Source organism: Myotis daubentonii, chromosome 4 (assembly GCF_963259705.1).
Source record: "Myotis daubentonii chromosome 4, mMyoDau2.1, whole genome shotgun sequence".
NCBI classification, from domain to species: domain Eukaryota; kingdom Metazoa; phylum Chordata; class Mammalia; order Chiroptera; family Vespertilionidae; genus Myotis; species Myotis daubentonii.
Window position 1 is genome coordinate 19,429,843 of NC_081843.1, and position 13,747 is coordinate 19,443,589.

Consider the following 13,747-nt stretch of genomic DNA (forward strand, 5'->3'; position numbering starts at 1 on the left):
CCTGTGAGTTGGTGTTCTTAGTCCTTTGGCTTCTGCGTGTTTCTTTCAAGGGTGTATCCAGCAAGGGGCGTGGTGTGGGCTGCCCAGGTGAGCAGGAGGCTGCCATAGCCATTGGTGGCGCCCCCTGCAGGTTCACTGGCAGTGTGGCACACAGGGCTGTTCCCCAGCGTGGAAATGTCAGTCTTTGGATGAAAACAAAACAACAAAAACAAATTGTGAATTTCAGTGAAACATCTGTCCTAGTGACTAATACAACTCTGGGGTGGTGGGAGGCTTGTATGATGAGGCTGAGAAAACCAGTAAGTGCTAGGTTCCCGTTTATGGAGTGCCTACTATGGGCCACGAATCCAGCTTAGGCTCTTATGTTCCTTATTTCATTGAATGGCTTAATACTTCTATCAGGGTTATCTACCCATTTAGTTATCTTAATAATATCTTACTTCTGTCTCATTCAATTATCTTAATACCCCTGTCAAGTTTTCAATATGTGGGGTCTGGAAGCAGATGTTGGGAGTTTGAATCCCGATTCTGTCACTTGCCAGCTGCAGTCCAGGGCAAGTAAAGCCAGAGTTCTGTGCCTCAGTTTCCTCACCCATAAACCTGGATGATAGCAATACATGTCTCTTAATATTCTCATGTGGAATAAATAAGACAATCTATGCAACCAGCTCACTGCTGTACTTCACCGACTGTAAGCTATGGTTATTTACAGGGAGGAAACTGCGGCACAGAGAGCTTAACTCATCTGAGATCACACATCAAGCAAGTGGCAAGGCCCGGACCCCAAAACCGGCATGCTTTGTCCATGGGGGCTCTTTTCTCCTGGCCCGTGAGCATTCAACTCTAGAAATGATAGGACTTAGCCTGAGTGCCCCACACAGATACACAAGGCAGGTTGTCTTACTAGCAATTATCACACCACGTCAAGTATACTTAACGGTCCCTTCCCTGTAAACTCCTTGTAATATGGAGAACTGGGAGGGTCATAGTCAACTCCCATCGCCCTGTGTCAATTGGTCCTTGAAGGCAGTATGACCATCCTTTTATAAATGAAGACAATGAGAATTAATAAGTCATATGATTTGCCTGAAGTCATGTCTAGCGACTGTGGGAAGCAAGGTCCCATGAGGATCTGTCTGAGCCTGGAGTGTATGCCTTCTTCCAAAATTCTGCTCCATTATTTATGATGGGGGTGGTGGTGGTGGTGGTGGGGGTCATGTTAAACCTGGGCTTCTAGTACTCTCCTTACAAAATATGTGAGGCTGTATCAATGACAGCAAAGACGTCGAGAGCTTTCTCCTGGCATATGGCAAGGAGGAAGATAATTATCTCCTAAATTGCTGGCTTTCTAATTGAGTCCCACCCTCTCCAAATCCGAGGATGTAAGTGTAGATGTGAAAAGCAGTCATGTACATAATCTCCAAAACCAGGCTCTTCTCTAAAATGAAGGTAAGCCTATAAATTCCATGTGAAGTGTAAAGTAAATACAAACGATGGCAGAACTGAAAGGGCTTCTTCAAAGGCTCCGCCAGCGGATGCAAGTGTGTGTGCCCTGCAGTGCGGGCAGGATGAGCCGGGCAGCCCAGAGGAAGGCCATGTGCGGTGCACAGGACTGGGTATAAATGGAGGCTGCTATTTGTGTTTTCGAGGACAATGCCCAGGACGTAGAGCTTCATCCCACCTGCAATTTTTTTCTTAAAACAATATTTTCATGACACAGTAAGACCTTCTCCGTATTAGAAATAAAATAAAACAGTGCAGGTGCAGTTTCGTCGCTCAGATCACCCTCTCAGTCCCGTCCCATTTTCCTACTCACCACCCTGAGGACCTCCATAATATGGGGTGACATTTGAAGGCTGTTTCTACTTCCTGGAAAGCAGGGAGCTCTGTGAGCACTCCGCTATCCCAGACCTATCCCAGGCAACATAACATGCACACACATGCATGTACGCATGCACTCATGGCCATGTGCATGCTGCGCACGTGCAGGCACAGCAGACGTCCTTTACTGCTGTGGCAGTGCCCCTCTGAGGGGCCATCCCACGACCTCCTCTCTTAGAAACACCTGATGAGCTTGTTTGAAAGCAGATTCCTGGGCCCCGTCTGCTTTGGGCACTCCCCAGGCTGAGGCCCACCGCCTTGTGGGAGGGACCACCTTGGTGAACTTCCTGAGGGTGCTCTTGTTAGGTTCTCCCCGCAGATCCGACCCTCATAACGCCAGGAGGACCCATCAGTGTGCATGTGCAGGTGGGTGTGCGTATGCCCACATGCACTCAAGCATCTACCTGCCTGTACCTATGTAAGATGCATATTCTCAACCTTGCTCATGACAACCTGATTATTTTGTGACCCATAAAGTTCTGAATCAGTACTAGAAATAGTATTCTCAGAAGAGATAGAATAGTCGTATTCCTGGGAAAGACTGGGGGACTGGGGTGTTTGTGTGTGTGTGTGTGTGTGTGTGTGTGTGTGTGTAAATTCGCTGTTGGGCAATACGTGTGCTCATGCACACACAAACATATATGATCTCTTTGGGAGATTTGTATGTAAATTCAGCAGGTGCAGTCTTTTCGGAAGGATGTGACAATCTCATGTGCCATTGCTGAGGCTTCAATCTGATGTTCATCTCACAGCCCAAAGCAGAGCCCTTCAGTTCACGGGTGAAACTGGGGTTTCCCATTGCTCTCATCTGATGTCCTGAGGGATGTAGATGTGAGGTGAATAGGAGCACTTGGCCCCCTGGCACTTTGGGAGAACCTCCTGGGAGAGCCCAGTCTTACCTCATAGGCTGCGTACTCATCACCCAACTGGAAAATTGGAGGTGGGCCACGAAACGGGTGGGAAAAAAGTCTCTGTGGCCTCGTGAATCAGGCTGCTTTGATGGCAGATATCTGGGGTCAGAAGGGAGTGAACCCACAATCTCAAAGTGGGGAATGATTTCTGGGCAGCAAGGCAGTATTAGGAAGAAAACACCAAGGGTTCTTTTAACCCTAATGGAGTCACTTCTTAAAGGGAACAGAGCTGTAGGTTGTATTGAGAACAAAACAAGTAATAAGAAGACTGGCTAACATGGTTTCACTGCAGTTCCAGGCCCGTTACAAAATACATATTTAATCTCTGCGCTTATGCACACACACCTGTCTACGTACAGGCACCTGTGTGAGAGTCACCTTGAAAATTCTTAGCCTCTGTGCTTCAACCGTCTCATCTCTAAAACGTGGATGGGAACAGTGCCTCCCTCCAGGGTTCTCCTGGGAATAAGATGTGTTCAAAGATGCACAGCACTTAGCCTGCCAGCATTTTTTTTCTTTTAAATCATCTCTCTACTTATCTGCATAACTTAGATGAATCCATACACATTTTAGAGATTCAAATAATATGTATGTCTTTTCTCTGATATATAGCATGATTACACAGACGGAACTATACAGTTGTGTACGTCTAAAATAAATCTCTTTATACACACACGGATACTAAATGCTTTGTAATGTATAATATTTTTATTTTTATGCATTAGCATAACTACACTGCATTAGTGGACCATAAACGTAGATGCTAATTCTTATAAAGCACTTAGATCCTGACAGAGTAAGCCATCAGCAAATGAGACTTATTACTATTACTATCCCATTTAATTCTCCCAAACTGGCAAGCGAGGTACTATCATTGCCCCAGTCTGCCCACAAGGAAGCAGAACCTCCAGCGACCCTGGCGACATGCCCAAGGCACAGGGCTCCAGGTGGTAGCGCAGAGCCCTGGGCCTGGGCTGCCTGACGGCCAAGTTCTTGCTGCTACAATACTTCACACGCACCTGGGCACTCACTCCTCGTGGCAGCCCAGGCACGTACTTTGCCCCACGTCGAAGAGCTTACACGGGTTGGGAGTAAGAGCCAACCCCAGTGTTCCCAGCTTCCCTGCACACTCTCCCGGCTTTAACAACTGCCGAGCGGGAGGGAGCTTGTTTAGCCGGTGGGATAGCAGGAGGCCCCAGGGGCCAGGTCTGAGAATGCGACCACCCTGGCGTGGTCATCCCTGGGGACTCGCAGCAGGTGCCCTTGGCTTTGACACTCAGGCTCTCTGAGTGCCACAGGCAGATGCTGCATTACCTGAAGGAGGCAAAAAGGCAGCGAGAGAAGAGAATTCCCCAGGCTCAAGACAAGAGTAAAACGCAAGGGCTTTGAGGCAGAAACTAGAAGAGCAGAGACCCGAGAAGTAGGGTAATGGTGGTGCTGTGGGCAGGTGACGGTTGGCAGGGTGCAGAATGCAAATTGGCAGTTCATCAGCATGGAGGTCCTAGCAAACCTTACGAGGAAAGTTAACAACAACAACACAATAATAAATCCAAAAAAACAAAGAATACTCCCCCCGCCCCGCCCCAGAAAACCCTGCCTAAAAGCAGGCGGCAAGGACTGCAGAGGGAACCTTCATGCCCACGTCCAGAAAGGCAGGCGCTGCAGCCACGCCAGGCAGTTGTCTAGAACGGAAAACAGGTCAGAGTCACTGCCTGCAGCTCGCCCTTTATCTCCCCCAAACACTCCCAGGCGGGAGCCACTGAAATCCATTACTAAGCAGGATTCAGCACCATGCAAACTGCTGCTCAGCTGGAAGGGCTGTCAGCATCCCTGGGCGCAGGCTGCTGCTTTCTCCTTTGTTATTTTCCTAAACTGCGGACTCGTGATGTATTGTTCTTTGGACTGTTTCCTTTTTTCCCAAAGCCTGTTCTGCCCTTCTCACCCTAAAGAACGTGTGTGTGTGTGTGTGTGTGTGTGTGTGTGTGTGTGTGTGTGTGTGTGAGAGAGAGAGAGAGAGAGAGAGAGAGAGAGAGAGATGGAGGACATGCTTTGTGAGAAAAGGAGGTAAGAAGGGGGAAATAACCCATAAAACTTTCAGTGTCAGTTGCAACATTCTGATGTTGAAATTCAAAATCATTTACATCTTGCATGGTAGAAGAAAAAGATAAGCTCCTCCTCTCTCTTTTTAGGACTTTTCCATCACCTAAAAACAAAACAGAACAACTCAGCCTGGCTGATATTGTAATTTTTTGTTATGCCATCAAAGGTGTAGATAAGCAGTAGCTAGAATGGAGAAATGGACAGCAAAATTCAGTGGTTAGAGGTCTTTTTCCTCCTTTTTTTTCTCATTGATTTCAGAGATGAAGAGAGAGAGAGAAACAGAGATGATGAGAGAAAATCATTTATTGGCTGCCTCCTGCATGGCCCCTACTGGGTGGAGGTGGGTGGAGCCCACAACTGGGGCACGTGCCCATGGCCGGAATCAAACCTGGGACCCTGTAGCCTGCAGGCCGATGCTCTATCCACTGAACCAAACCAGCTCGGGCTTTTTCCTCCTTTCAAAAAAGTTTCTAGATGAACCTCAGTTTTAATCCTGCCTCTGCTGTCTTCTATTGTCTTCCCAGCTGTGCAACCTTAGGCAACTTAATTAGCTTCTCTGGGCTTGGTTTTCAAGTGGGTGAAAGGTCTCATGGGGTCTTGCTGAGAATTCAGTGAGATTGTGTAGCATCGAGGGGATTGGTTCTGGAAGTCACTTATCTTCCACTTGGGGACAAAAACGAAGCCCCGTGTTAAAAAGTGAGACATTGGATATTTTGAGGTTGGATTTGAAAAACCAGGGAGAATGCTCTACTATCAAAACTGAAAATCTTCACGGCTCTTTGGCGTCTGTGTGGGCTCCAGTGCAGTCCCTAGGTACTACCTGGGGGGCTTCGCTCTGGGTTTGCAGGTCTGCACAGAGAGTATCCCCCCAAATGTATAGCACACTGACAGTATCCCCCCAAATGCATAGCACACTGTGTACCCCCAAATGCATAGCACACTGAGTACCCCAAATGCATAGCAACACTAACTGTGTACCCCCAAATGCATAGCAACACTGACAGTATCCCCCCAAATGCATAGCACACTAACTGTGTACCCCCAAATGCATAGCACACTGTGTACCCCCAAATGCATAGCAACACAGACGGCACGAGGGCCATCCTGCATGGGAATCTCAGCGCCACCACTGGGTTCCGGCCAAAGCATTACCCATACGAAGCCCCACTTTCTCCACAGTCAACTAGAGGGAACTATTTTACCACCTCAAAGGGGGGTTGTGAGAAGTAGAAAATGCACATAAACTGCTCTGAACCTAAAAGATGTTCTCTTCTTGCCCCCCTTCTCTCCTGCCCCTTCATTAGCCTCAAGAGATCATATATATATATATATATATATATATATATATATATATATATATATATATATATATCTGGAAATTTCTGTCACTTTCTGGCTTAGATGATTTAAAATAAAACAAAATTCCACAAAAAAAAACTTGCATAGATCCCCAAGACCCACTCTTTGCCCCACGGACATGGGGAGGTAGACCATAGGGACCCCTCATGTCACAGAAGGAAGACAATAGTCCCAATTAAGCCGGACTCAGAGGACTTACGTGAATATTTGATATGTTCCAAATGCCAATCATGCTCTGACTCCTCTGCCACCAGTGTGGTTTCTCTCCTGGCAGAACACCGCGTCCCACCATATCCATGTGGATCCGTGTTAAGACTGGGGAGGGGAGAAGTCATTCATGAAGGCAGCTTGCAGTAGCAACCTCACCCTTGGGGCAAGAGGTCACACCTCATCCCTAGGCTTTCCAATTGGCTACAACCACTTTCCTGGGTACCCCAGCCCGACCTCCGAGTTCCTGGATGCCAGCACCAGGAAGGAGGCCAATGTTCTTACCTCTCCCACATCGTGTACCAGGATGCTGTGACGGGGGCAAGGCATGGTTGGAACTCACCTTCTGGTGTCCTTAGGGGCTAAATCTGTTCTCTCCCACTCTATTGGTCTGTACAGGTTTTTACAGCATAGGAGTGCACACCCAATATTTGAGAAGAGAGATTTCACAGAACCCCTCCCTTGCAAAGCTGGAAGGTGTGGCAGCATTGAGCCCACATCCCTCCTGGTTAACAGACAGAGGAAGCTGAGGAATAGCTGCCTCCTTCAGACAGAGCAGTGCAGAGTCCCTCAGTTCTCCTAAAGCCCATTTCCCGATGCCAACCGGCCAACAACTCACCTAGGAGTTGAGGTGAGAGACTGCTGTCTGGAGCAAGTTTACTGGACAAAGATAGTCTAATCCCATTGGCTGGGAGAGGAAAGGGCCAAAGAAAGTCATATTGTAGATGTGTAATCACCGAAAGACATCTGACCTAGAAAGTGTAAAGGAGAGGGAGACAGAGACGAGACAAGAAGAGCACAGAAAGAGAGAGAGAGGGAGAGAGAGAGAAAGGAAGGAGGGAGGGAAGGAAAAGAAAGATTGGAAAACTCTCTTTCCACCCTGATTATCTAATATTACAGATTTGAGTGCATGACAAATTCATGTGTTACTTCTTCCCTAGTAATCTTTATATGGATTTATCACATTTAAAATTTTATCCAAGCTTGTATTTCTTTCTTAGCCTTGTCTTCTCTGGTATGTTTCCTCCTGCTTTGAACTGGCACTGTGCAATAAAAATATACTGCAAGGTACCTGTGTAATTTTAAATGGTCTAGCAACCTTGTCAAAAAAGTAAAAAGGAATCAATAAAAGTCATTAAAGATCATAGATAATAATTAATATGTTATATTAATGATCTTAATATTATATTTTATTTACCTGAGATAACTACCATTCCAATGCATTGTCAATATAAAACTATATTGAAGAGATGTTTTGCATTCTCTTCTGCATGCTAAATCTTTGGTATCTTGCAAATTTACACTCACAGCCACATGTCAAAGACTCAGTAGAGACGTGTGGCCTGTGGCCCCCACACTGGACAGCAGCACAGCCTCAGTTCATCGACAAACCTTCCAGGCCACTTCATCTACAAATCTCATGCTAAGCTAAGCTCCAGGAGTGAGATCCCGGTAAGTCGGGTTAATCCCTTGGGCGATGCTGAAATGTCCCCAAGTTTGTCAGGGAGATCAGAGAGCCGAGTCTGGGAGGCACCCTGCAGGTCCCGGCAAGATTCATCTACACTGACAGCTATCCTCTAGGGAGGCTGCCACTTATTTATTTTACTTCTACTTTTGCCACCAATGATCAGATTCTTGAGAAATAACCTGGTATATAATAACAGCTTGTTTGGGGAATTGTATCACCACGTCAGCAAATCCTAAGTCACAGAGGAGACAGACTATGAACCGGGAGAGGGTATCAGAGGGTGACTAAGGAGCAGAGGCTCAGCAAAGCCTCTCACTCTCCATGCCCCAATCCCAGCCCCACCCCCACCCCAAGGGGTAGGAGCCCCATCTCTTTGTTGGCTCTTCCTTCACTCATCAACAATGCCCCAGTCTGCCCCAGATACAGTGCTGATTACTGGGGATACCAAAATAGGCTTCGAAGTATAGTCACAGTGACACATTGCCAATTTGCCTGACATACCATCATGTGTCCACCCTACCCTTGAGCATTAATTTCTATTGCTGTGAAATAAATGGTCATATATTTTTCAGCTCAAAGCAGACCTTTATTTCCTCACAGTTTCCATGAGTCAGAGGTCTGGGTAAGAGTGTGGTGGGACTTCTGCCTAAGATCTCCTGGCTGAAATCAAGGTGCCAAACAAGGCTCTGATTCTCATCTGAGGCTTGAGAGCACCTTCCGAGCTCACCAGGGTTGTGAACAGAATTTAGGTCCTTGCCAAGGTAGGGCTGAGGCCCCCACTTCCTCAGGCTGTTGGTTAGAGATGGCACTCGCCTCCTGTAAGCCACCTACCCTTCCCTTCCATGTGGCCCTCATAGGAAGGTTATGAGGTGGGTCTTTGCCTTCTTCCAGGTGAGCAGAGGTGTGCCTCTTGAACTTCATCACTTCATTTTAAAGGTTCCTCGGATTAGGTCAGGCCCACCCAGGATCATCTCCCGTTGGGTTCACTTAAAGTTGATGGAATAGAAACTTACATAGGGGAGTGACATCACAGTCACAGGCTTCTCTCACATTAAGGGGAGGAGATTACACACAGCATGTTCTCTAGGGGGTAGGAATCTTGGGGACCATCTCAGAATCCTGTCCACCACACTATGTCTTGTAAATCTGCTTATTTTTATCAACAACAGGAGGCATCATCATCTTTGTGATTAGAATTATTTTATCTGATCTTTCAAGGTATTCTAATTTTTGGATAAGAAAAATCAAAACTCAGAGAAGCAAGAGGAGGTTGGCATGACTAGAAATTGGTGGAGCCAGATTAGAAGCTTTGCCTTTTTTTCACAGGGAAATCTATGGAGGGCCCCATGCTCCATTGAACTGTCACTGGTGTAGCCCCCAGGAGTTTAGGACCAGTTGCCTGGCCTTTTGAGACACAATAAATACAGGCCCCTGTATTGCCATATGACACATTACCCCCAGATTTAGCCATTTAAAATAACAAGCATTCGTTATATCACAGTTTGGGAGTCAGGAATCCAGATACAGTTTAGCAGGGTCTTCTGGCTCAGGGTCCCTGGCAAATCCCAACGACAGTGCTGGCTGAGGCCACAGTCATCCCAAGGTAGGGAGGGGAGAAGATCTACTTCCCAGCTTACTCCCGAGGTGGTTAGCAGAATTCAGCTCCTTGTGAAGCTATGGGCTGAAGGCGTTGCTCAGAGGCCTCCCCCAGTTCCCAGAGGGAACTTACCCCACAGCAGCCTTCTTCATTACAGACAGCACGGGAAAGAGCAAGGAGAGTGCCTGCAAGGTGGCAACCACAATCTTTGACTGTATGACATTCTCAGAACTGACATGCTTTCCCTTTTGACATAATCTAATCTTAAAAGAAAGTCACTAGGTCCAGCCCACACTCAAGGGGAGGGATGGCAGCAGAAGGTGGGGTCATGGGGTGAGCGTGTTTAAGAAGCTCCACATACTCAGGCAGGAAGAGCAAGCTACACAGACAGCTATCATCACTATGATCCCCAACCAGCCCACACAGCCCTGTAAGAGGATGAGCCCAGCATGTCCCAGTTCTAAGTTCTTTCAGGTGACAAGACTGGTGACATGGGACAGGCACTTTGTTTACAGTGACCTCTGCCAAAGTCAACCCATGCTTGGGTTAACACTTTTATTTATAATCCAAATTTTTCTCTTCATGCTCTCATCTTTCATCTATTGCCCCAAAGTTCTTCCAAGTTCTTAGAACTTTCCTCAGGGAATGCCCCCATTTCTAAAGGGTTTGTGTTTCATTTTCATAAGGCTCTTCTCTTATAACTTCCATGAGGAGGGGTTGCAGATGCTCAAAGAAACATGAATACAGTGAAAGAAGTGGAGACTTTGATGGGACCTCAACTCTGCACCATCAGGCTCTGCTCATGGCTTTCCCCACCCCAGTGACCTCAGGCAGCACACATTTTACCATCCCTTCCTCCTCACCTGGATTATTTCCTGCTGACCCATAGAATTTCCCTGCCTTAATTCTACTATTTTTCATAACTAACCCTTGGACTTTACGCTGCTCAAATGAAGATTCCCTTTCTGATCAATGCTGTCACTCAATACATTGCCCAGCAAATTGTTAGCACATCAAAGAGAACAGAGAACTTAAGGTACTTTTTTCTCACTGTGTAGCCCATGGACCCCCTCCATCAGAATCACATGGAGAGCCTGTTAACAAGGCAGATCTCTACAGACCTTTCAAATTTGGGTAGCTCGGGTTGAGTCTGGGTGATCTGCATGCAGCCTAAACTTTGAGAGCTACTGCTTTGGATCACATCAATTCAAGGTTCCCAAACCCAGCTGCACACCAGAATCATGTGGGATGCTTTTGGAAAATATTCATGCCAAACTTCATTCCCGGGGGTTCAGATTTAGTTTTTCTAGGTGGGCCTGGGCTGCTGTAGCTTGTGAATTCTGACTGTCCTATTGTCATTTTTATATATGAGAAAATTGAGACTCAAAATGGTAAAACAACCTGTGCAAGCAGTGAGCTAAAAAAGAAAAATCCAGGATTCCAACCCAGGTCTGTAGGATTTCAAAGTCCATACTCTTTCTACTGCAGTATAACCCACATCTTGTGGTTAAAAAGTACTTTCTAATCTCTGATAGAACTCAAAGTTGGGGAATTGAAAGTATAAAAAAAGTAGAAGGTAGAGGCCAATTTGTCCTCTGTGGTCAGTCCTCCCCAGACCACTTGGAGGAAGAACTTTCTATACAACGTTAGTTAGATTAGTGAGATTTTTTTCAGGTGTGGGGACAGAAACCGAACACAACAGCCAATGTGAGAAGGAGGGATTTATTGAGCCCTGAAGTTAGGATTGCCTGATTTCATAAATATGCAGTGTCATCAGAGCTCCCCCTCTCTCTGTCTCTCTCTTCACCTCTCTCTTACTTTATGTGTAACCCTCACATATGTCTTTGTACTTCAAATTGGCTCCCTCCAATTGTTGGTTAGTTGCCACCTGGCAGACTCCAGCCTATATTGTTTAGCTGAGAAAAACAGCTTAAGTATTGGAGTCTTTCTCATAGAAACAAGGTAGTGAAGACCTAGCCAAAGTCAGGGAAGAATTCTGATTGGTCCTCTCTGGACCAATCACTGTGCCTTGGAGAAATGGAGAAGTCTAATTGTCCAGGTTTGGATTAGCATCAAAATAGAAATTTTCATCTTTAGCTCATAAAACGAGATGCCCCTCCAGGGAATATGAGTATAATGTTAAAAAAGAAAGAAAGAAAAGAAATGTCCCATGTCCCTATATTGATGAAAAACACAGGTGTATGCACTCTGTAGTCCATGGTCTTGAATTCCAGCCCTGGGGCTTGACGGCATTATTAAAATACAAATTTCATCCCAGATGTGAACTGAGTAATACTAGAATCCTTCATTCCCTCATCAAACTTTTCTCTTCCATGTCTGTGCTCATGAAAATGGGGAAGAAACACCATAAGTAAGACTCCAAAGCATAGTTGAAATTTAATTTTCTCAACATAACCATGACCGTAGCTGTTAAGAGTAAGCATTCCCCCATCTGGGAAAGTGCTAAGCGAACTTTTGAAACCTTGAAGAAATGAAGACCACAGACATTGCCCATCCCGAAATCGCTCTTGTGGAGTTGGCTGCCTGCTGAGCTAATGACCCACTGACTGGGTTTTAGGCTTTTGAAAGCCGAGTTCTAACATCCAACTTTCATCTCAGACATAGCAGCCTGTCTCTAATGAATTTTTTATTTGTTTACTCATTGCTTCTCTGGGATATAAAAGTAGCGCTCATCTTTTTAATATTAAAAATAAAACTTTAAATCAGGGCCTAATCCAATTCCAAACTGTTTAAATTCACTACATCCAAGACCACTTTGCTTCTGGAGAAACTGCTCTCTGAAATAAAGGAAGATGGGACTATGGGGAAAGAGTGACGTGTCATATGCATGTTCTTCTTCTTTCTAATCCTTTTGCAAGCATAGAGGTAAATTATTCATGTCAGACTGTGTACTGTACATCACGTGAGTCCCAGGAACACATCCGCCAAACAGCTGTGCTCAGTTCTCAAAGACTTCACATCACTCTTCTCTCTGCCCTGGGAGCCCAGCCTGTCGACTCTCGGGGATTTAGAAACCACCAATAAGGGAAGGTGTCATGTGGAGAAGCGTGGCATAGGAGGGTCCAGATGCCACTCAAGGGAAGCCTTGCACCCAAAGGCTGCTCAGAGGGCCAGAGTGAATCCAGCTGAGCTTGCACGTGTGGAAAAATAAAATACAAGAAATAAAATACAACCAGCACAGCAAGATCCACCAGGGTATGGGATTGCTATAGGGAGAGAAAGCAGATAGGTGATGACTCAGGGCCAGGGTGGGGTGGTGAGGAAGCAGGAAGGATTAGAGGGATAGCAGGAAACCCTGGGTGAGGGTTAGGGGTGTTGGATAGGTTCACTCTCTTGATTTCAGTGATGGTTTCGGTGATATATACACAAATCAGAATTGATCAAATTGTAGATTCTGTGTGTGGTGCATTTTATGTCAGTTATACATCTATAATAATAAAAGTGTAATATGCTAATTAGACCAGACGTCCTTCTGGATGACCTTCTGGACGAAGCCAGGACTGCGAGGGAAGCCTGGGTCCTGGGTGCCAGTAGGAAGGCCTACTCTTGCATGAATTTCGTGAATTGGGCCACCAGTTAATAATAAAAGCCCAGCGACCATTATGGCAGAATGACCAGAATGACCAGTCACTATGAGGTGCACTGACCACCAGGGGCAGACGCTCTACACAGGAGCTGCTCCCTGAGGGTCAGTGCACTCCCACAGCTGGAGTGCCTCTCAGCCAGAAGCTGGACTTACGGCTGGCGAGCCAAGCGGCAGTGGCAGGAGACTCTCCCGCCTCCACAACAGCGCTAAGAAGCAGTGAGCCAAGCGGTAAGTAGCGAGCAGGCAGGTGGTTAGAAGCGAAGAGTCCCAGATTGCGAGAGGGATGTCCAACTGCCAGACATCCCCTCAGGGTCCCGGATTGCAAGAGGGTGCAGGCTGGGCTGAGGGATGCCCCCTACACACACACACACACACACACAAAAAAAAAAAAAATTTTGTGCATCGGGCCTCTAGTACATTAATAAACCTGTAGACACATACACATGGACTCAAAGTCATCGTGACTGGTCTTTGAATCCCAGGTTTGCACTTATTAGTCCAGTAACCATGTATATATGTAACTCTATCCTAAAGCTCAGTTTCCTGATCAGAAAATAGGGATAAGTACTTCAAGGAGTTGTGAAAATCAATGAGAAAATGAAAACTCTAGTATTTCT